Raw genomic sequence first — 25,069 nt, forward strand, 5'->3', positions numbered from 1 at the left:
AAGAAAAACGCTTTATGCTATGATTAAAGAAGAGAGCCTGCCTTTTTTGTCACTTGAGGTGAGAACAAATAAAAAAAGAAACAAATGTTCGTAAAGCAGAACACCTTTCCCGTGCTTCGCCGTCAAAGCGTACCCCTGTCAAGGTCACAGCAGTAGCACGGATGTGCGAAGTAGTGCGCGTGTCGAGGGGTACTAACGAATTCATAAACCTTCAACCCCTAAAAATATCCCTGGAGACGTCGGCGCTATATTATGCTTGAGTGAACGCAGCTACTTGGTAATCACAGGAGTGTCATCGTCGTGTGAAATGGCGTGGAAATCGCCCAAACTCGGGCGAAACGTTATCTTGTCGAGGGCAGTGTCTGGTTGTTGCTGGAAACGCACGGGATTTGAATCCTAGCGGGGACTGCGGTGTTTTTATTGCGTGGAAAGTGCACTTTGCTGCATACGGTACGTGGGACTCGCGTGGAATACAAACTGCAGTATGTTCACTGCAAACGAAGGTTATCGCCTTTGGTTGCGTGTTGTGGGTGCAGTCTTGGGACGGAGAAGGTGGAGGAAATCGAAGAAAAATCAGGGAGGCTACTTAGACATGGGTGTATTTTCTTAGCCAGCTTAGACAGAGGCACGAAAAGAAAGAAAACAGAACAGGGAAGAGAAGTACGGAGAGAGAAAGAGACAACATCGGAAATGAATGGCGGTTAACTTGACTACATACAGTTTGCTACCCCACACATAGGAAGGGGGAATAAGGAGGTAAAAGAGAGAGAGAAAGCGTGAAAACAAGGCCTCCCCGTATTCTCGATGTAAATGGCGTATACTCGTTATGTTATGCATTTTTGTTTGTAGTGGTGATAAATGCGCAGTTAATGTCCTTCGGCATCACAGTGAAGCGTAGTACGTATGCTGTGGAAGTGTGGAAGTGAACCGAAGTTCCTACGCCTGTCTTTGTAAACAGCGTCTCTGTGTTAAAATAAAACCGTGGCAGCTTCGCACTAATGCTCGCAAGCCTGAAGGTTTGGCAACACTGGTGCGAAACCTCAAGGCTGTTTTTTTTTTTCATCTATTTAATGAGTCTCCCTTTTTTATCCTTTTATCCGTTTCTTCCAATTTCTTTCTTTATTTCTCTCTCTAGCTCTTTCTCACTTTTTTTTATCTCCATGTCTCTTTCTGTCTCGCTCTCTGATTTTTTTCCTTTTTTTTCTGTGTGTTTCTTTGTATATCATTCTACTTTTCTATATATTTCTCTCTATCTCTGCTTCTTTCTGTCTTTTTATTTGTTTCTCTTTATTTTTATTTTTTTCTCTTGCTCTGTTTCTTTTTTTTTGTCATCTTTTTTTCGTGTCTTTCTCTCTTTCCCTGTCTATTTCTCTCTATGCCTTTATATATTTATTTCTGTTGTTTCTATAATTGTATCACTTTGATTCTATCTATCTCTATTTTTTTTCTCTCCTTATGCCTCTTTCACGTGTTTCACGTGTCCCCCATCCTCCCCGTGTAGGGGTTTCGTGGGTGGTGGTAGCAATTTGGAAAAAGCAGAAGGCGCCTAATTTCTGCAACCCGGTCGGAGAAATTAGGCTCGCGTCTACAGTTCTCTGTCGTAAATCTGTTCTTATTTCTTATTTTCTCAATACATTTTACTCCTTCTTTACCCCTCTGTGTATTGTTTTGTCCTTTTCTCTTTTGCTGTCTTTATTTTCCTTTTATTTACCTCTGTATTCCTCTTCCTTTTCCTTTTTCTTCCCCACGTGTCCACTTTCGTTACGCATTACCGCCTGAAGAGTTTCGCACAATGAAGAGAATAAAGGGAGTGTGAGAAACGAAGAAGGAGACCCAGACCCGAACGTCTGCCTACATCTAAGGTCGACAGAACTACTGAGTGAGCCAGCACCCGTGGCTGTCGCTCGTGCCCACCGCCCCTTCTTCCTCCTTTATTTGTAACACGCTCCCGCGGCCGGCAAACTTGCACGCGCTTTAAGAAAGCTGTGTGTGAGTCTGCCAGGAGGCCTTACACAATGACGAAAGAGGCCTTGCCAATCACGTAACTTGGGGAGGCGGCGGCTTGTCTTGCGGTGACGGTCGTTCAATCTCGCTTTGATGTCCAGAGGTCTTCGTGGTCACGTTCTTTGCCCCCTTCACGTCACAGTGGGAGCTTCTGCACTTCTTGCGTCGCTTGTATAGTAGGAACGAGTCTGATCTTGGCCTGCTTTCATAGACCAGAGAGGTTTCTCTATAGTTCGCGCGCTCCTTGGGAGTGATGTTCGTCATCTGCTCCTGGTGTTGCATCTGAAGCTTCTGTATGTGCTGCGCGCTCATTCGCTGCTTGTCCACTTGGGAGGATAAGGTAGTCGTTCGCGTGAGCTTGGTTCGAAATTGCATACGAGCTGGATGAAGGCTTCGGTATTGAAAACGACTGTTCTTCCTCACTCGATGAGGACGACGATGCCGAAGCATTCTGGTTTTGTCGGGCAGTGATCTCACCAAGGACCAGAATCGCGGCCGCGTTTGAAGACCGCGGATATTCGTCGACGTGTTCTGTGGCCGGTAGCGGATGGTCGGCGCCCGTCCCGGCGTCGCGAACGACGGCGCACATCGAGCTGACGTTTTCGGGTGCATGAGACTGAGCCATGGTGGCGTTTTTGGAGACATCGCTAAGCGGGTCCCCCGATAACTTGTCGATCGATTATGGTGTGTCCCGCTTCGAGAGAGTCTTCGTTTCCGCCGGTTCTCTGCATGATGCGTATGGCGTAGTGCTGGAGATGTGTGATGTAGCAATTGTACATCACGTGCAGGTCTCGGGTGTTATACGCTATCTTGTGGCATTCGGTGACGTCGTAGATGGTCATGGGGTCCATGTACCTTGTTGGGTACGGCTAGTAGTAGCGCTGCTGCTCACCGTCCCGATCGTCGACTTGCTTGTGCTTGAGGGAAGACGAACTCGACATCCTACCGCCAGGATCGGGCTTGAGGAACTTGTAGGGCGAATAGTAGGGCTCCACGTTTATACTGTTACTTCTGGGCAAGTGCTACAGGTACAGGGCGCCGTGGGATGGGCAGTACATGCGTTCGCCTTCTCGATCAGGGAAGTAAGACTGCCTTGGCGAGCTTTGGTTCAGGCCAATGTGACCCATGATGTAAGCAGACGTGTGTGCGGGTCTCATCTTCGTTTTTCACAGAGAGAGCCCGCCAGTTTATGATGACGATAGTTCTTCTACGACGGAGCACAAGTTACCGACAGCATAATAATTTTGCCTGTTAAAAAAAATCATATTAAAGCTGCTTTGCACTAGTGGAAGAGAGGAGCTGGGCCGACTCCTATGTTTTCCTTTCTCTTTCTTTCCTCCTCTCTTTCTCTCTCACCTTTTCCCGTTCTTAAGGTGTTTTTTCTTTCTATTTATTCATTTCTATCATCATCAAGGCACTCAAAGAACAAGAGTAAGAATACTTCTCTGTGGCGCGAGCGCGCGTTCAAATAGCTGCGTTACGCCAAACTACTAACGCGTATAAGACGATGACAGCCCACGACAGCACACGACAGCCCGTCCCCCTTAGGTGCGCAGCGCTTAGAACACTCTATTTTCCAACAGGGTATGTTCATTGCTGTGGCTGCTCCAGAAGTGGCACGAGCACTTTTTAACCTACAATTAAACTTGGCAAACTATTAGGCGAACGAGCTTGTCAAGACGGCTGCCCGGAATTACGGGCTTCTTTCTGCCTTGCGGCGTGATTGGTTGACACTAGCAGTAACTTGAAAAGTGCCCCTCAAGAGGCGTCATTAAACGCGTTGCTCAACTGCGCTCCTAATTGCTGCCTCGGAGGGACGTCGGCAGATAAAGGTCTCCGGATCGTCGTTGTCTTCTCGCAGAAAGTTCATTCCCTCTTGTGTGCGGCATTCCACGGGCGGTCGCCCGTTGCCAGCAGTCGCGTGGCATTCCGACGTCACTTGAATGTACGCTCGGCCGCGAAACGCCTTCCAAAGCCCCCATCACGCCTCCTTTCTTTCTCCGGTTAAATGACGGCGTGGCCGGGGAGGGTCCGTTCGGCTCACTCACGCTGGGCACCTCGATGGCCCGCCACACCATGACAGGTATGTCGCACACGCAGACACACGCACAAAAACAAAACAAAAAACACACACATCTGCATTTGGCAGCCGTCGCGAGACGACGACGAAGGTGCGCTCACGCAACCGCTAGTGAGGACAGAGTGGGCCTAATTGCAAGGTTCGCCACCACCACCACCACTCGAGCCAAGGAACTTGTCGTCGCGCAAGACGACGACGACGTTACAAGGTCAAAGATCACCACGACGCCTCCGGCCGTGCAGGCGTGGCCTCCACCCATCTATCTCAAGCAGTAGAGCCGCTTCGAGCGCTGCCTGGAGCATTTTTCCCCCTAGTCCTTCTTTACCACATAATCAGTTGGAGGGGTATGAAGTTGGACGAAGTGACTGTCCGAACACAGACCGACGCCTGACAGGGGGCCCTCGGTTGGTCAACGCTAGGAGGCCCGGGCACCGATTATTTGTGTGAACAATCAAGATGGAGCTTTCTGCGTGATTCTCCCGTATACCCGAGGTTGATAGCACAGTGCTGTTAAACAGGTTAGCCATAGTTTCGAAATTCCTCGTTCGAGAGTGATACTGGGAATAAAAATCGACCAAGCATTCAAAAGTCAGGTGCTTGTTCGATCCTTTTGTAAACACGTGCTACAACTAAACTAAATGAGCAGTGCACAAAGCTGTAGGAACAAATTAATGACAAGTAAATTAAGGTGGTCATAGCGTATCTCGTCACTTTCTGCAAGCATTTTTACACCACTGGGTTTCATCAGATGATCGATCACTCACGTTTGCTTCGCTCACAGTTAGACGACACAGGTTAACCTAATCGCGCACGAAACTTTCATCAGTACCAAACATGAATACGTGTCCCCTATCAGTAACCTCAATCAAGAGTATCTAATTCAGACGTTGGAAGTATTATGAAATCGATCTGCTCGTTTTATAATTTGTAAATATAATTCTTGGCTGAGTGATGCTAACATCAAAACTTTCGATTGATCTAACTCCCCTAGCTTCCTGTCGTAAAATAGGAGGTCTTCGTAAACTTACGGTAGTTTTTCATAAGCTATACAACAACATTATTGAATTAGCCCACTTGAAATGCTTATTCCACCACCCGTGACGTCATCACGACGTGTGCTTGATTGTCACAATGTCTAACGCATTCATCGTTCAACCCTAGACAAATCATCTTCCTGCAGCCATATCTGATTAGAATCTACTTCCAATTGTGTAAAATTTGAACAATTATAATATCGCGAGATTGAGGTAACTAGAACAATAAGAATGGGGTGGAGCACATTTGGCAAGCACTCTCAAATTATGACAGGTAGATTGCCACCACCCCTCAAGAGGAAGGTATATAACAGCTGTATTTTGCCGATACTTAGCTACGGAGCAGAAACCTGGAGACTTACAATGAGGGTTCAGCTTAAATTGAGGACGACGCAGCGAGCAATGGAAAGAAAAATGGTAGGTGTAACCTAAAGAGACAAGAAGAGAGCAGAGTGGATTAGGGAACAAACGGGGGTTAAGGATATCATAGCTGAAATCAAGAAGAAGAAATGGACATGGACCGGGCATGTAGCGCGTAGACAGGATAACCGCTGGTCATTAAGGGTAACTAACTGGATTAACAGAGAAGGCAAAAGGATTAGGGGGAGACAGAAGGTTAGGTGGGCAGATGAGATTAAGAAGTTTGCGGGTATAAATTGGCAGCAGCAAGCACAGGACCGGGTTAACTGGCGGAACATGGGAGAGGCCTTTGTCCTGCAGTGGACGTAGTCAAGCTGATGATGATAATGATGATGAATATCCCGTAATGGCTCTTTTCCCTTCTTGTTTGCAGGCAGTATTACTTTCCGTGCGTTTACTGTGTTTACTTGGTTTTCCAACCTGTATTTATTCGCTTTCCTTTTTTTTACCCATGCATGGTTACCTTTTGTTACCCCCACTTCCCTATATGATGCCTCAGGGGTGGACCTTAAGGGTAAACAAATGATGACTGGGAAAATTTTCTAATCTTAATGCACCGTTCTCTTATATGGCAGAGGTATACGACTCACCGCAGCTATATAGTTGGCCGAAGTAACAAAATTTAGTCCCGCGAGGCCCGGGACGTTGAAAAAATTCGAAGCGGTGGTGGTGGGGGAGGAGGAGAGTTTGAACAAAATGCTGCATAACACTGCCGTTTATCATTTCCGACGGTGATTTGGCGTATGATTCGGGGAAAATATTGACACAGATCTATAGGATGACTCAAATTTGAACGAACATTATGAAACATAGAGATATTGTTCCATCGTTATGTTTCAAGATATCTTGTCCGCATAGGGCGCCTTCCGAAATACAAATTTGCTTCCCACCAGTCCGGTCTCTGCAGCTTACCTGAACAAAGCGTCATTAATTGCGAAGGGCGAGTAGACAATGCAAAGCGCCAAACATTTTATTCCTTGTGAGACCGTGGACCACGTTTTAGACCGCTGCCTTATGAATCACAGAAATTATCGCCTTTATCTTACATCAAAGCAATGTCCTCTGCTTATCTGAATACTCAACTGGCAAAGCGCTGCTTTCTTGCTGGAGATGGTTCCTACGTTCCGCTCGGGAACGATGATAGCGAAAGCAACATTACGGACAAGCTGAAAGCGTCGTTCTGCGTGTGGGCGGGTGTCAGTGGGTGGTGCTGGGCCCATCGGACGAAAAGTGCAGGGTAAAACCACTTTCGAACCACTTCACGGTGGACACGGCACCACTTTCAAAAACGCGGTTCAGAAAGACCCCGATTTGGTCCAACGGTTCTTGCAGTGGCGGACCTCCGATTTCCGAGCTCTTCTCGAACGATAAGTAGCATCCTCCCGGCTGCTCGGAGTTTTACGCTGTGTCGTCGTTCTGCTCGATAGGTTTCGGCGTACGTGCCATACATTCTTTTTTTTTTTGCGTTTAGCTTGTAAAGAAAATAGTCTTCTGCCGAACAAGTGTGGCACATTGAGCGCATGAAACCAAGCTCGCTTTTCACCTAACGCGACACTTCTGCTAGAAGCCATGCGCGTCAGTCGGAAGGAATTAGCTTAGGGAGGAAGGGGGGGGGGGGTGGATTTTGCAGAACCGTGCTGCATCTAGGTGCAAGGGGCTGGAAGAAGAAGATAGCCTGGTATCGGTGGCACGCACCCACCCACGCTAGGGGATTGGCCATGAACCGGGTAGTTCGAACGATATACAGCAGGTAACCTTTTTTTTTTTTGCACCTCTTGCCGACGTCCTTGATTGAAAGGTTATATTAGAAGGGTTATATTGGTAAACAGCCTTACAAGTGCAACAGTGCACTTTTATTAACGGGCAACAACAAGATTTATTGCATTCATGATCGACCATGGTCCTTGCCCAACTTGATGTTATGTTGCCTTACAAGATCTTATGTTGTACCGTAGTGTAGGGCTATAGCATAATCACCTTCAAATGCCCTTCTTCCCTCAACTACGCTTAGGAGTAGCAGGCTAGAGACACGCCCTCCCAGTGGCGTACCAACTCTTTTGCGAGTGGGGGGGGGGGGGGCAGACCTTTCTTACAGATCAGCCAGGATATACATTCCTTGGCATACATTCCTTGGCATTATTGTCTGTTAGATCCCATTAATGTTGTGTCAGGACACGAATAAACGAGCCCTTAAGTATATACTTCTTTCCCTTATTCATTAAGGAGGGTCTCCTACTGGCCGACTTGATGTCGTTAGGTTGTATACGAGGGAATATTGGTCAGCTGCCAGCTCGTAATGAGTTCACGTGCTACGTGACGCCAAACAGGCTCATAAAAAGCGTGCCACACTCGCATCTATGGCTACAGGTGGCACTGACTGACACTCCCACGTTTAAATTCACATATGGACCCAATAAAGTGACTTGGGGGATAGCCGCCGTGGTAGCTTAGTGGTAGAGCATTGAACGCGTTATTAGAAGGTCGCAGGTTCGGTTCCTGCTCACGGAAGGTTGTCTTTACACCCACATTTCTTTCTTTACATTTACATTACAATTGGTCAAATGACTTCCCCTATACATTCTTTGGCATTATTGTCTGTTATATCTCATAATGTTGTGTCGGGACACAAATAAACGAGCCCTTAAATGATATATACTTCTTTTCCTTATAAATATATATATATATATATGTATGTATATATTGGCTTGAGCGGACAAACGTACGAAAACTTTTATTACTCCTACGTTTCGGCCGAAGTCCGGCCTTCGTCAGAAAAGGCCGGACCCCGGCCGAAACGTAGGAGTAATAAAAGTTTTCGTACGTTTGTCCGCTCAAGCCAATTTCTATTTATCACTGGATTCACAGAAGACACTCGCCTGATATATATATATATATATATATATATATATATATATATATATATATATATATATATATATATATATATATATATATATATATATATATATATATATATATATATATATATATATGAGTGTGTGTGTGTGTGTGTGTGTGTGTGTGTGTGTGTGTGTGTGTGTGTGTGTGTGTGTGTGTGTGTGTGTGTGTGTTCTGTACACGACGTTCGCGTCAACCCACAGACTTTCAATGTACCTCAGAAACAGGGGGACAGACGAAGACGAGGTCAACAGGCTGATAGACGTTGACGACTTTGAGAACCAAAGTAAAGAATCATGGCTATGAACGTGCCGAGTTAGATGGTTGTGTACGATGGTTGTGTGTGCATGGTCGGTCTGCACAATCATACGCGTGTCTGGGCCATCGCTACAGAACAAGGTCAGACGCCAATCTCACTCTCGGGTGACTACGATGCGGAAGGCCATCCAATCCAAACGACGTCGCAATGGTTCGGGGCGTCAAATCCAGTTTCGCGGTACAACCACCTTCACAGCTTACATTGGAGACATAATTTCTTTTTTTTTCTGTCCTTCAACGGCTTTTAGTGGCTGTACCTGTACTGTGCATTGTGTAGAAAAATGAGAACATGGGCTGTGGGCCCAGAGTAATTTGTGTTCAGAACAAATGTTGAAATAATGACAGAGGGAGGGCAGTCGGGTGTCCCTTTCATGGATAGCAGGAGGTTCACAAGGAGTTTAATATAAACACTGAACGGTTTAGAGTGATGTGTTACTCATGCAATGTTTAGCTTGGTATGGTGTAGTGTAGTGAAGTGTAGTATAGTATAGTATAGCATAACATAGCATACAATAAAGAGAGCTGTGGCGAATCCAACGAGCAGTTCAGATGCGATATGTGTTTTTAGAAAAAAATCTAGACGATTCAGCCTAATTTGTACACTCCCTCGTTAGAACTATGAGACAACCTCGGGAATATGGGGATTACGGAGTGAAGGTGTAAATGAAGTAAATAAACCATATATAAAAATACCGAGACAAATCTACACTGGCCCCGCAACCACCGGGTTCGATCCTCCATAAATAAAGCACTAATGTTCTAATAAAAAGGGTGTAAGGCCGGCAGTGCGATTTCACTTGCCAACTCTATTCACCACTTGTTTCAACGAGCTTATCAGAGCCCTGGATAGGAAGCAGTCTGGGACAAGAATTTTAGGTGCAAAGCACCTCTTTGACCAGCTTGTGTAGCGCTGTCTTTCCATACGAACGCGCCGCGCGTTGCAGGTGTTGGCGTGGTGCCAAGTAGGTCACGGCGCTGCTGCGCGTTGACATCACGCTCCCCTCGCAATGCGAGCTTACGTCACACTCTCTCTCGCCTGCCGCGTGCTCGCCGCGGCACCCGCAGCTGCCGCCTCGTCCGTTCACCCGCAACACTTGCCGCGACCGCGGCTTGCTACACCACCGACTCGTTGGTTCACGCGCAATAAACCTGACGTTCGCCTTACGTACGCGTTGAAACATGTTTGTAAGTGTTACCTACAAGACCTATGCCAGCCATCGCTTCAAACGAATCTTCCAGCGCGCACCGCAGCACCCGCGTTAGCGCCGTTCAACCCGTGACGCCACTTGTGCGCAACGCTGCTGCTTCGCATAGCGTAAGGGTTACCTTTAGTGAGATGGTCCAAGCTTTCTTTTTAATAATACCTTAGTAACCTCCGAAATGGGGCACTTTGCTGAGCCATGACAAGCCACGCTTGTCAGTGAGGCCCTCGAAGACCAGGTGCGGGCCGTCCAACGGGCCAGGGCCGTCGCCGAGGACCTCGAAAGATGTTTCTAGAACGACGTGTACCTGGCAGCCTAGCCCCTGGCACAGCAACAACCGTTGAACAAATAAAATTCATTCAACTCAATTCAACTCTCGGACTCATGGACGACACTGCCTTGCTGAGTGAATCTGGGGGCGACTTGCAAAATATGATACTTAATTGGGCAGTTATAACACAACCGCAGGTCTAAAAGCCAATACGCCGAAAACTGAGCTAATGTTCCGCAGTCTTTGTAGTGAACAATGGCTCGGGATAAGTAGCGAGACACTGTAGGTGGTGAAGGAATACGCCTGCTAAGTGATCGCAGATCAGAAAATTGAGAGTGTGGTAAATGGAAGACCAGGAATAGGGTGGAGCACATTTGGCAAGTAATTAGAAATTATGAAGAGCAGTTTGCATGTATCCCTCAAGGGGAAAGCGAATAACAGCTGCATTTTACCATTGCTTACCTACGAGAAAAATACTTGAAGGCTAAAAGAAAGGGTTAAACGTCCATGGAGAGCGAGGCACGGAAAGGGAAAAAATGAATGTAACCTTAAGGGAAAATAAGGGAGCAGAGCGGGGCAGGGCACGTTTTGACGCTTCAGTCAAAATCAGTAAAAAGAAATTAACATGTGCAGATAATGTAGCGTGTACCCACTAGTCACTGAAAGTAACAGACCTGATTTCAAGCGAAGTCAAGCACGCCAGGGGGAGACAGGAAGTCTCGTTGCTTTGGACCCGTTTATAAAGCAAGAGCATTTCGAAATTCGTGGCCTTGAGCGAGGTAACAGCCCCATTACTGCACAGGACCGGGATAATTGGCGAAACACGGGAGAGGATTTTGCCCTGAAGTGCCAGTTCTAGCTCACGGTAGTGCCAATGTAGTGAGGCTGATGATGGTGTTAACGATGATGACGATGAAGATAGGAGAGCTACATGCAGCTTGTTATGCCAGCGAGTCCTCGTCAAACGACCGTGCCTCTGAAAAAGGCAATCTGGGTCAAGGCCAGCCCGCAGTCTGCCTGGCGCGATCACCTCGACGGCGTGAACACGCGCGGCGCTCCTCTGGCCCACGTGCAGTGAGTCAGTTGCGCACGTGACAGCGAGCCGGCGTCCTCGTGTCAGGTGGTCTGACGCATGGCGCGGCGGCCCCATTGGCGGAATCTGCCCGGACGACCAGCGGCGCTTCTGATTGGACATTTTGGTTGGACCCGGTGTAAATAAAAGAAGCCCTGCGGCGCGTCGCGATCGGCGGTCCTATGTGAGAGGCGTCCCCGTGTCGGAGTGCCGACATGTGTGTGAGTCAGCGGTCTTAGGCGAAAGGCTGATCTATGTGTTAGAGAGAAGAGCTCGGCTCTTCGAGTCTCTGTCGGCCCCAGTGCCGAAATTGTAACGCCTCTGTATATATGCTGTACATAAACCTTGTTTGACTCACCGTCGTCTCGTCCGCTCGTCTGATCAGCTCTGCGCAGAAGCAGTCGCGAGCTGAGAAACATACGCTACCAAACGGCTGGTGACCTTCCCGGCGGAGTCGGAAGCAGTGGCGCCTTCGGCACCGTGTTGGCGTCGCCGTCTTTCGCTATAGTGGTGGCAGCGGCGGGATAGGTCCGTCGTTCGCAACAGTGGTTGGCAGCTGCGGGATCGGCCGGCGTCAGCGACATCGATGCGGTGAGTGCCTGATGTTTTCCCCTCAGTTCACCAGACTACTCTAGCTCAGGTTGTAGTAGTTTAGAGAAGGGCTGTGTGAAGCATTAGAGTGAGCTTTGATCGTTTCAAGCAAAGTCGAAGTGCTTTGAAACCAAAGTTAATGCGGAGGGGGTAAACACGGGAGAGTGAAAAGTTGCTTGCGCGTCTTGCTAGTTGACTTATAGTGGGTACGGCAAGTAAATTGTTAACAGGGGCAAACAGCAAGAAGCTAGTGTGAACGATGGAGAACCTTAAAGTGAAGGAACTCATCGAAATTTGTGAGGAACTCGGCATTACTTTGGGCCGTGCGAAACGAAAGCAAGCGATCCTTGAGATCATGAAGGATGAGGGAGTGTCGGCTGAGGAAGTCGATGAGGCCTGGGTGGATATCAAAGCACGCCGTGAGGAGGCTGAAAGGCGAGAAGTAGAAGCTCGCGAACGTGAGGAGGCTGAAAGGCGCGAAGCTCGCGAACGTGAAGAAAGGCGAGAAGCTCGCGAACGTGAAGAAGCTGAAAGGCGAGAACGTCGCGAGCGCGAGGAGGCCGAGAGACAAGAGCGCCTAGAGATGAAACGACTAGAATTGGCAATCCTACAGTGTTCGCAGGCGCCTAGCGTAGCTTCTCCGACGATTCAGGTCAGCGGTTTTAGAATTCGTGACCAACTGCCACCGTTCGTAGTAGGCGAGGACATGGCGAAGTATCTCGTCAAGTTTGAACACGTCTGTGAGCGAAACGCTTTGGAGCGGTCTCTTTGGGCGCGGAACCTGCTAGCTCTTCTTCCCGGCGAAGTGTCCGACGCGATAACTTGCTTGTCGAGGGAAGCGTTTGAGAGCTATGACGAGGTTAAGGAAGTGCTCTTGAGACGTTATAAGTTGTCACCCGAGGCTTTCAGGCAAAGGTTCCGGTATGCTAGAAAGGGGAATGAGTCACACGTTGACTTCGCGTTTCGTCTTAAAGCCGATTTGATTGAATGGCTCAAGGGCGAAGGTGTTTATGACGACCGCGATAAAGTGGTGGAATGCGTTGCACTGGAGCAATTCTACCGCTGCATCGAGGAGGATGTCAAACTTTGGCTGCAGGACAAACTTGGTGAAGTACAGCTAAACAAGGCAGCAGAGTTAGCTGAGGAGTATTATACTCGCCGAAAGTTGCATAGCAGGGCAGTGCGCGTTGAAAAGGATGAAAGGAAAGAGGGCTTTTCAAGGAAACCTGATCAACGGAAACCCGTTCCGCACCGTAATTTCAAGAAGGACCCGTCTCTTACGAAGGACAGTGTAGGGGAAGGGCAAACAGAAGCGGAGAAATCGAGTGAGGTTTCTACCACACAGGCATTAGAACCGGAAAACAAACGGAAGCCGCTAATTTGCTACAACTGTAAAAAGGAAGGGCACATCGCGAGAAACTGTCAGGAAAAGTTTGCCTTCGCAACGATCCGAGAATCAGAAAAAAACATGCGGTTGTTGGAGCCGTATCTCCAAGAAATTAGGGTCAATGAGAAAACGTGCCGAGCACTTAGAGACTCAGCGGCAACCATGGACGTTGTCCATCCTTCATTGGTGTCTCCGGATGACTTCACAGGAGAATGCGCGTGGATCAGGCAAGTCGCCGAGGAGCAGAGTGTTCGCTTACCAATCGCCACCGTTGTCATTGAAGGCCCGTTCGGTAAGCTTTGCACCGAAGCGGCTGTGTCTGCCGCGCTGAATGGTCGTTTTTCTTATCTTTTCTCCAACAACTCGGAGCAGCTTCTCAAAGAGCAGGGCAAATCGTTCTTCCCCAACTTAGCGTGCATGGCTCCCACGCGATCGCAAGCGCGAAAGCTTTCGCGGAAGCTTGACTTGGTTCCATGCGGTGAACTCTCAAGTGACCTTGTCGGCGGGTCGACGGAACCCCAGAAAGGAAATTTTCCGCATGAGTCATGTGAGCAGTCACGCGAGCGGCCCGTCGCGGGAGCGGCCGGCGCGGTATGCGCTGGGGGAGACGACGTGGCGCCATTGAGTCAGAGCGAGAGGGTTGCAACGCTCTCGCCTGTAGCGGAAAGTTGGAGCGAGCTGCCGAGAGTTGATCGAGAGACGCTCATTCGAGGGCAGCGTGAGGATCTCTCGATTGAAGCGCTAGTGGAAAGCCAAATTGAAGCGCGAGTGGAAAGCCAGAAAAACGCGGCAAAAGTGCTGTCGAAGGAGCACTACGAGAAATCGGGGAAGAAGCGCGCTTTTGAAGTTGATAATCAGGTAATGCGGCTGCAGCCACCCAAAAGGAACAAGCTTGAGGTTGATTGGGAAGGGCCCGCCACAGTATTATCGAAGCCTTGCGATACAACTTATGAGGTGCAAGTAGGAAGGCGGCAGAACAAAATTTACAACTTGATGAAACCCAATGTTCAACATCAAGCGGTCGTAAATCAGCTGTTGAAGGCTTCAGAGGAAGAGGGAGCAGAAAATTTGAGTTCTAGTGAGGTGATCGAAGGGGGATCGAAAGTAATTTGGGAGCAGATAAACCTAGAGCCTAGCTTAAGTGAAGGAGGACCTGAGAAAGAGGACCTGAGAAAGATTGGTTCCGAGTTTGAAGACGTGTTTTCGGACCGCCCCGGAAACATGAGGGTGATCGAACACGATATCGGGCTAAGCGGTGAGGAGTCAATCAGTAGCAAGCCGTATCGTTGTTCTCCTGTGCAACGTCGCAAGTGTGAGCCGCTCTTGGTGCCGCATAGGTATCGTCGCCTAAAAGTGGCCGGTTACTGAGGTGGAGCATGTTGCTCCACAGCGCAACTTTGACGTTCGCTAAAGAAAAAAAAAAGGGAAAGGTAAACGCTAATGCAGGTGCATTGAGCAGTGCGTTCCAGCTAGTAACTTCTCAACCTTTCGGTTTCTCGCTGGCGATTCGGGGCAAAATTTTGACCTCATCACGACCTGGGCTGAGCGCTCTCGTTCAGAGTGATCTCAAGGGGCCAACTTTATGTGGTATTCTAATTCGTTACGTTGTTGTACGTGGAAAAAAAATTGAGTTGTCATTTTAAGAGTCTTGTGTCCCACATGTGCCTCTTGATGTAGAGGGAACAAAATTCCGATAGACACGTAGATAGGTATATGTTGTACTATACTTTGTCTGGTGTTCTGTCGGGTGACCGAAGGCACTTGCGTGTGTCGTGTGTTGTCTGTTGTCGATCCGTTCTTGGCAAGTTGCAGAACCATCGACAAGTGCTGAAACCGAAGATGGTCAGAAGAGACGAGTGAAGCTGGTCAGCAAGTTGTGGCGACAAGCCAGTGGGGCTGGGATCCGTCGTCAAAATGGGATGTGTTCCCGGAACAGTCTGGAGCTGTAGTCTCCCCATGGCCCTGGAGGCGAACCTGGAGGGACCTGGCGAACGAGCGCACCTGACATCCGAGCCCCGTGGAAGCAGCTCGTCTTTCCGGTGCATTGTCTGGCGGCGGGGGTGCTGTTATGCCAGCGAGTCCTCGTCAAACGACCGTGCCTCTGAAAAAGGCAATCTGGGTCAAGGCCAGCCCGCAGTCTGCCTGGCGCGATCACCTCGACGGCGTGAACACGCGCGGCGCTCCTCTGGCCCACGTGCAGTGAGTCAGTTGCGCACGTGACAGCGAGCCGGCGTCCTCGTGTCAGGTGGTCTGACGCATGGCGCGGCGGCCCCATTGGCGGAATCTGCCCGGACGACCAGCGGCGCTTCTGATTGGACATTTTGGTTGGACCCGGTGTAAATAAAAGAAGCCCTGCGGCGCGTCGCGATCGGCGGTCCTATGTGAGAGGCGTCCCCGTGTCGGAGTGCCGACATGTGTGTGAGTCAGCGGTCTTAGGCGAAAGGCTGATCTATGTGTTAGAGAGAAGAGCTCGGCTCTTCGAGTCTCTGTCGGCCCCAGTGCCGAAATTGTAACGCCTCTGTATATATGCTGTACATAAACCTTGTTTGACTCACCGTCGTCTCGTCCGCTCGTCTGATCAGCTCTGCGCAGAAGCAGTCGCGAGCTGAGAAACATACGCTACCAAACGGCTGGTGACCTTCCCGGCGGAGTCGGAAGCAGTGGCGCCTTCGGCACCGTGTTGGCGTCGCCGTCTTTCGCTATAGTGGTGGCAGCGGCGGGATAGGTCCGTCGTTCGCAACAAGCTGTTCCGGTTTCAGACTGTACTTGGAAAGAGAGTTGAACAACTTAGAATACTTGGTACTCTACTATAGGAGAGCACAGAAATTCATTCCTAAGAGCAACTGTGCGTTATGAAAAAAAGTTCAACGATTTAGAGTGCTTTGTACTATACTACGGGAGAGCAAATTGAAAGCTGCCAATATTGTTGCCGGCATACCAGCAGAAAACAGTCCGTTACTATTTGTATTCAATATTTAGTTATACTATATGTGGCACTTTCTCTGACCAGACCTTAAAAACTTCGCTCGCTCTTTTCTTTACTTGACATGACCTATCAGCCTAGCAGTCACCAAGCGTGCCTCAATGACCAGACGTCACGCTTCTTTAATCAACCACACTTGCGTTCACGACGTGAGCTTCGAAAGCAGTACATTTAAACGCAAAATACTAACATGGGCAGTATGTGCAACTGTGCGTTTACGCGTAGTTACCCCGACAGCTAGTCGTAGCCATGCTTGCATCGACTACGGATATGAAAGATTACACGTGTTTAATTCGACATACGAACGCTAGAGGAGAAAATGGGGAACAAGTACACGCTCGCCGCATTTCGCGGCCTGTTTTAGCCCACTGACGGACAAAAGCATGTCCCAGTGATTTCTGGTTTACCCTATCCTGTGCCAGCCGATCCCATTTTATTCCTGCGAACTAGATAATTTTTTTCCACTCTATGGAACTGCCTGCCTTCCTCGGCTGCGTATCCCGTTATCCATTCTGTTGCTCTTACTCTATTGCTCTGGCAAAAACACTATGCAAGTCATGTCGGTGCTACGTCAACTGCAGTTTTGTCTGTAAATCATTCTTACATATGTACCCATATGCTGGTTCATATCTGCTTAAAAGGTATTGTTCCAGTGTTGGCTTTTTCACTTTTAATAAACTCTACATATGTATCCCTTTATGTCTCAGCAGCCTATATTTAAGCGTTTCTCGCTACCGGAAATATTAACTAACGTATTCCGTATATGATATTCACAGCATCCCATCAAAGCGTACGATAATGTGAATATTATACGTAGAATTCCTTATAGTGCATTGCATGCTCAGGGGTCGAGCAACTCGATATGGGAATTGCTTAGTGTCATGCGCTTTGCTTCAATAAAACCGACGCCTGTGCTTACATCACGTCAGGTCGCCCATTAAACGTCTATAGGTAAACGGCATGCCTGTTTAGCGCACGATGTGCACACAACTATCTCTCCTGCAAAATTACGTCGAGCCACCTCGTAACGCTCAAAACAGAAAAAAAAATGCAACACACAAAGCTGTTCGCAGCCTGCTTCGCATGAAGTCAAATCGCACAATGCGTGCGTAGGATCTGCCATTTTTTTTTCTTTAAGCACGATAGTATTTATTGATATACTTGACGCAGAATTTTGGTCTGTCTATCTGTCACTTGAAACGATTCAGCAGTTACCCGGCCAACGTTTAAGGACTTCCTCAACACCGGGCATCTTGAACTCGTGGCTCCTTTCATACTTGTGAATATTGTCGATCAAAAAGCAAATATTACACATAACTGAGGCGCGACATGAGTACGTAAGTAATAGATGGTGTGATTGTTTACTAGAAAATGCACAGATACGTAATTATAAAGACCCTAGTGTTTCTTACGCTGCGCTGACAATGCGATGCTCTCCCCGACAGAGCAGGTGTCTCTCCTACGCCTTGCTATGGCGCAGCCACCTACCAGTGGCTCTAAGTTTTACACAACCTTCTGTTTCCCGACATTACTGTCAGATGGCGCCCATATCTCACGCAGCGCCTACAGACAGAAGACTATCGTCTTTCAATGACGTTTGCGGGGAACCAAGCGGCCATTTTTTCTTCTAGCTGCTTCCTTATTCTCAATTCGGCCCCATATTCTCATATGCTAGGACTGGTAGCATGTGGTAATGGTATGCTTTTCGCTTAAAAACAGTGGTCCACTTCCTGACATAGTTCGGGAGTGCATGCCGAAAGCACTCCAGCCCATTCTTATTCTTTGATGAATTTTCTTTTCGTAATTAGGCTGTCCTGTTAGTGAATCTCTAAGGTATAAATATTCTTGTATACTCACAAATGCTCGCTTTCCAATCGTGAACGCTTCCGCTTTCGCCAGGCAGCTTCTTTGGAAAAGTGCTTGGACTTGACAACAGCTTTCGCTTGCACGTGGCGTGACGCCCGATCAAGGAATACGATCTGCACAGCGCTCTGCAGCAAGCACTTGAAATATTGTTGCAGCAGAATAAGGCAACCGACGGTAGGGCACGATGTAAAAGCGACAACGCGAAGCACACGCTCCGTCAGGAAGGTGATCTCGCTATGTATAGTACAGGGAAACTTGCAAAAAAAAAAATAAAAAATAGAATCGAAGCTTATACCTGTTTTATTTCCACATCAACTTCACTCGCTTCTGTCGATAAGCAGAAGCGGAAAATTACGTTGGGTAGAAGACACTATTCAAGGCACTGAAGTAACTAATGTGGGGGAAGGCGGTTGTTTAACACTTCCCTCCGCAACACCTTCCCCCCCCCCAAAATGTGTATATATACACGCACACGTATACAAACGCGCACACGAAGCTGCATGAAGGGTAATTAAACGCCCCCCCCCCCCCTTCCTCCCGAAAAAAAATCGTGGCTACGCCTATCAATAGAACCTGGGGTTTGAGATGTCGATGACCATCTCTTCCACATACCACGAGTGTCACAATACCGGCATGATGCACAACTGAAAATGTATATATAACTATGTAAAAATACAGCTCGCTTTTATAACGCCGGCAGTTCATTTTGTAACGGCTCTCGGTAGAAAGTTGGCATGTTTACGTTTTATCGCGAGCACTTTCACAAGCTACGGGTCCATTCGCCAACCACGCGGGACCAAGCGAAGTTGTTTTTGAAAGGTATATACAAAAACAAAACATCTATCAGTATTTTTTTTTATTTTCTTGCGGGGAGAAGGGCACGTAGTAATTGGCATTCACTCGCCGTGCACTCGCAGTTGTTGCCGCGCGTCCAGTCACAGCCATATACGGTTCGCGTTTACAGCTGCGTGAAGCACCGATTGCCTCGAATGCTCGCTATCGCTTAGGCCTCGCATGACACTCCAACAGCCTGCAACGAAGCGTTTTTTTTCAGGTAAGCCGAGCCGAGGGCCTCGAAAGTTATCGAGCCTGATTGTACTTGTAGCTGGGCTATAGTTGGTAATCATACACCCCGCCTTCTCTATTATGTCAACGTACGGGGCTGCCTTCACACCCCTCTCGCTTAGATTACTAAAGCAGAGCACCCTCCAGCTGACCCCCCCCCCCCCCCCCGGGCGCACTCCTATTTGAGTGCGTCGGGACGCTGGTGAAATGGTGCGTATATTTGAGACCACTCGTCCAAGCGGGGGGGTGAGTGTTGTTTCCATACCTTGTGTATGTTCGCACGTGCATGCGTTTGTGAGCTTGTATATATATAAATGCGAAACTGATACATTACAGTAAGGCTTGACCACCTCCCCAATTTTGGCAGCACCAGTGCCCGTGTTAAAAGCTGTGCTTTCGAACATCTGTACGAAAAGGGTCGAAGCAAACGTGTACATACCACAGCTGCCAGCCGTTCGTATTTTTTTTCGAAAGTCTCTAACTTATCACGCGGTTCTACGTATTCCGAGTTTCACTGCTGAAAATTATTCTGGACACGTGGGTGGCGCTCTGCATTCACCCAGTATGAAAAGATCGTTTGAAGTCGTATTGGTATTATATGATAAATTACTGGAAACGATGTATACTAAACACTATACACCGGAAAAGTCCCAGAAGTATTATATAATATACTTTAGCGAAGCAATATTTCGGATTCGTATTTTCATTTCATCGTCTTGAAGATGTTCACTATCACTTAAAAAGTGAAGGCCGTTGGCTAATTTCAGCGGCAGTACGAGAGTGGCGTGGTTGTATCAGCATGCATTTGATATGTGATCGCCTTTGACGGAACGTGCCCCACCGCGGTGGCCTAGTGGCTAAAATACTCGGCTGCTGACCCGCAGGTCGCGGGATCGAATCCCGGCTGCGGCGGCTGCATTTCCGATGGAGGCGGAAATGTTGTAGGCCCGTGTGCTCAGGTTTGGGTGCACGTTGAAGAACCCCAAGTATATAGGCCGCTGTGGTAGCTCAGTGGTTAGAGCATCGAACCCCAAGTATATAGCCGAAATTTTCGGAGCCCTCGACTACGGCGTCTCTCATAATCATATGGTAGTTTTGGCACGTTAAACCCCACAAATCAATCAATCACTCATTTGCCGGGAACGAACCCGCAACCTTCGGGTGAGCAGCCGAGCACAGGTTCGATTGCTGAATACGTAAATGTAGAAATTGTGAGCGAGGATGTACCTCGGTTCTGCGTTTTCACGATGGCGTGTTGGAAGTGTTAGGCTGGACATAAATCACACGAAATGAGTGCCCGGAATCGTTGTTTTCACCCTGCGGGAGAAATGATCAATAGTACTATCGAGTGGCGCGTCGTACCATGTCCATGCTTGCGTGCGGACGAAGGTCGTTTAGACGCATAAAATCGCGATCAATTGAGAGAACGCTCTCTCAATAGGTCGATATCGACATTAACGTTCGGCATTGTTTATTACACCCTTTGGTCTCGTATCCCTGTCAAGCGAATTCAGTTTAGTTAGAAATGTCTAAATATGTAAATGTGAGAATTTCACGTAAATTTTGCACCGTGTACGCGTAAAATTCGATAATATTTTAAGTGTGAATACACTTTATAAGCGACCCCAAACCATCCACCGCCGTCGGCGGCGTCCGCAGTCTTCTCTCTATCTTTAAAAGAAAGAGGACTTGGCGGGCCGCAGCGCGACGCTCTACTGAATAAGCCACGGACGCGACGCTGATATCGGTGTCAGTAACGCGCCTTATACCCCCTCCCCCTTCGCTCGCTCCTCCGCTCTCCTCGCTCGCTGCAGCTGCGCGCGCACCCCTCTCTCTCGCGCGCCCGCCTTCTCTCTCAGTCTCCCGTCGAGAGCGGGTCGTGAGGGGGAGTAAAGTTAAAATCCGTTGGCATTCGCCAGTGAGTTAACGTAAACTCCCCCGTGTGATCAAATTGCGATTCCCAGGAACCATTACACCATAAAGGCACCATAGTGTGATTAATAAATATAATAGAGCGAATTAATAAATACCCCTCATAGCATCACCCCGTGTATTCGCACTTAACCGTGTTCACGCTCGGGGAAATGCTTGGGAGTTTTTTTTTTTTTGTATGCACGAACGTTTGTGCATGCGGGTCAGCAAGCATGCCGAGGGGCCACCATTGACATAGATATATAGCGGGAAGGTCTGGGAAGGTTCAATCCCTCCTCCTCACCCTAAATTTAAAATATTTGTGTGTGTACATATACACGAACACATACCAACGGACACGCGAGCAAACATAAACGGTGCATGGTTGAAGAACGAACCCCTAAAAAAAGATGTGCCGGCTGCACCCATCGTGGCCACATGCCTGTGAATACTCCAGTATACTTAGGTAGTAAGCGCACCTGAATGTTAGTACAAGGACGTTTCTGCATCTCATCCCCGTGAAAATCAAGCCGCCGTGACCGGGAATCAGAGCCTGCGTCCCGCGGAGCACAGAGCGTATATTCCTTAGCCGCTATCGACCAAAATTTTCATCACTTACAGGGGGACAGCCGTTTTTGCTTGTGGGCTGCTGATAGAACGGACGACTACGTTAGCATCTAACCTGTTCTCATCACATGATGACCGCCACTGTTCGTTCGCCGTCAGCTGTGACGTAACCATTTTGCAGCCCTTACGCTGGCCTCGCCGACAGATGACAACTGACGTCAAGATTATGTATGCATGTTCTGAATGGTGTTCCGAGAGTGAAAATAATCTGGTCTATATAATATAAGCTATCAGGGCAGGTTTTGGCGTGCGATAGCAACAATAAGACTCTGGTAAATGGCGGCCTATATGTCATCCAAAGAAAAATCGCACGGAACACAACAGATGGGGCGTTATTGATTGATTGATATGTGAGGTTTAACGTCCCAAAACCACCATATGATTATGAGAGACGCCGTAGTGGAGGGCTCCGGAAATTTCGACCACCTGGGGTTCTTTAACGTGCACCCAAATCTGAGCACACGGGCCTACAACATTTCCGCCTCCTTCGGAAATGCAGCCGCCGCAACCGGGATTCGATCCCGCGACCTGTGGGTCGGAAGCCGAGTGCCTTAGCCACTAGACCACCGCGGTGGGGCGGTACTCTACTTCCTGCACTCAGGAAAGCAGCGGGGCAGCTTTAAAAAGAGATAGCGGAAAGAAACAGATGAAGAAAACACAAAAAAGGCGGGGAGCTTACAGTTTGCTACCCTACAACGCGGGAGGGTAAGATGACAAGACAAACATAATTAAAGAGAGGAGGAGAAAGGGAAAGAGGACAAGGTTCGCTGATTTTCAGTTGACAAGAGAAGAAATGAGTGTGGACGTTCTTCAATACAAATGTTCGCTCTTTAGATGGATACGTCGAAATAATTACGCAATTAAACAGCTTTTTACGACTATATACGATACAAATAGAAAAAAAAAAGGGTCGAAGGAGGATGTATTCCTTGCGGTTTCCCATAGAGCAAAACTGGCATTTCACCTCAGCCGCATTGAATGCTCACCTCCTAGCCCAAGTTTCAGCGCTGTTCGCCGCGAATATATATGCATGCCGACTTTCGGGGCTATTTACTGAATGACAGCACGCGTCTGAATGGCCGGGACGAAAGATCTGCGCAAAAAAACGCGAAATTAAAACAGCGCGAGACGGAAACGCGAATGATACAGCGCAGCCAATGACAATCCTTCTCTCAGTTCACGTATATACGTCGAGCGGAAGGGGGAAAAAAAGAAAGAAACGCCAACGACTTGTTCTAGCATGTCGACTGTTGTAGCCCTTTACGCAATACGTCCCTTCCTCCTCTTCCTCCTTTCTGCGTCAGTGTTTTTGTTTGTTTTTTATTACACAAAGAGAGAAGTAAAACCGAAAGAGAAAACACCCCCGCCTGGTATAATAAAGAAACTTCCTTCTTCGGCAGACACCGAAACAGTCGAAGGTCGCGTGGTGCCTGTCTCTTTTTTTTTTTTAGTCTGCAGACACGAGCCATTGTTTCCCGCTTGCTTTTTCTTACTTTGCCTTTTTTTTCGTTCGTTTTTACTTTTCTGCGCGTCCACACGCCAGTGCCTCTGACGCGTCTCGCATGTGGCAACGACCGCGAACGCGTTGGTGCAATCCGAGCTCTTTCTCGCCACAACACGCGCGACGTTAAGCAGTCAGGCGGAAGACCAACGAGAGCCGTGGCGAGCGGCACCCGCAGGCAGATCCGGGAAACGCGCCCGCGACCTCGCCTCCCGGCCCACCCATCTTCTGACGCCATGACGTCACTGTCATCGTTCGCCTCTATAGCGACACGGCGGCAATCCCAGCCACTCTCTCAACGTAGCGTGCCAGTTGGCAGAGCAAAACAGAAAGCGACTACGATCAACGTGACCATCTTGAATACCTCGGATTATATTTCGTGACCATCAATTTCATGATCATCAACTTTCTTTTCACAGATTGATAGATATATATGTGTGGTTTAATGTCCCACAGCCACAATATGATTATGAGAGACGCCGTAGTGGAGAGCTGCGGAAATTTCCACCACCTGGGGTTCTTTGACGTGCACCCATATCTGAGCACACGGGCCTATAGCATTTTCGCCTCCATCGAAAATGCAGCCGCCGCAGGACACTTTATTTTCGCGTGTTCTCAGCAATCTGGGCGGCGCTCCGAACTGTGTACTCTCGAAGAAAAGAAGATTCTTTTTATTTGTAAATTTTTATGAAGCGAAAGAAGGGAGTCCTGCTCGTTTCTTTGTTTTAGGTCAACCTTCATGTAAGCCCGTAGATAACGAAGCCTAGGAAGGTATGGGGGACGTTAACTGTACAGCTTTTAAGAGTATTGTAGTGGTTATATGAAATAAATGCGAAGAAAGTAAAGTGAACGAAAGAAAAAAAAACTTGCCACGGGTACGGACCTAACTTGCAACCTCCGGACTGTGCTCGCTATGCATTTATCAATTAGGCTACGGGGGCGGTCCTCCCCTCGTCCACATTATCGGGTATTTATATGCGTGAAACCTTGGAGTGTTATCGCCACTCGTAGCCATGTAGGGTGAGCGTGCGAAGCTTTTCATTTTTGCCCCAAGGCGTCATGAAGCACGTGAACTTTTGACAAGTGGACAGCTGACAAACTTTGGGCCGTCCAGCAGGCCCGCGGAGCGGCTGATAGGCTTGGCCTAAAGGTCCCGACATGGGAGTCGCCCGCTAAAGGCTGAGGCGCACCTTGCAGGACCACAATAAAGTTTCGCAACCAACCAAGCTGACGAAATGCTATACTATACGTGCATCAAGTCTGCCGGAATGATACGCGTTCTCTTCGAATAACGAGATAAATTATACTCCCCTTTGAGAGTAATGGGACCAATTAGAGAGTTAACATGCCTTTTTAAATATAGCCATATATGCGGCAATTCGATTCAATTCAATTTAATGTTTATTTGTCCTCCAAAGAAAGACAGCTGCTCTCACAAAAAACTGCGCCAATGAGCACATCGGTGAGGTCAAGTCAGAACCCACTAAAGATAGTGACATATTTCCCTTTTCTTGTCGTTTTTTTAAGGTTTGTTATCGCTATGATCGGCCCGTCTTCAGCGGTGTATGATGAAAAACGAATGGAACGAAATGAAAGTGATCGCTACATTACGTCCGCTCATATGTTGTAGTACTGTGTGCCTCGCAGTGGCGTAGACAGAAAAACGCCAGGCCTACGAGGAAGGCGCAGCACAGTCGCAGCGAATGCTAGAAAAGTGGTCTTTCAAGAGTCTTTTCTGACACTCATTGTGCAACTGATGCAATCACACTTGCTTGATGCCCACTACGGCATTATTAATAAAAATTTTAGAGTAGTAAGCCGGGGTGCTATTCTGGACAC

The 25,069-nt window shown here is 48.2% G+C and overlaps 1 protein-coding gene across 5 annotated transcripts in view; it reads left to right on the forward strand.

Annotated features, from left to right (window-relative positions):
• Positions 1 to 25,069, forward strand: part of LOC119175965 (NAD kinase) — a 120,465-nt gene that overhangs the window by 56,792 nt on the left and 38,604 nt on the right. The window contains exon 1 of one of the 5 annotated variants that reach the window (XM_037427054.2): positions 19,106 to 19,180. The exons of the other annotated variants lie outside the window; for them this stretch is intronic. The gene's annotated coding sequence lies outside the window, so the exon portion shown is untranslated. Of the gene's footprint in view, positions 1 to 19,105; positions 19,181 to 25,069 lie in introns of those variants that run through there. 5 annotated transcript variants of the gene reach the window in all.

The sequence above is a fragment of the Rhipicephalus microplus genome, chromosome 3, assembly GCF_043290135.1.
Source record: "Rhipicephalus microplus isolate Deutch F79 chromosome 3, USDA_Rmic, whole genome shotgun sequence".
Taxonomy (NCBI): Eukaryota; Metazoa; Arthropoda; class Arachnida; order Ixodida; family Ixodidae; genus Rhipicephalus; species Rhipicephalus microplus.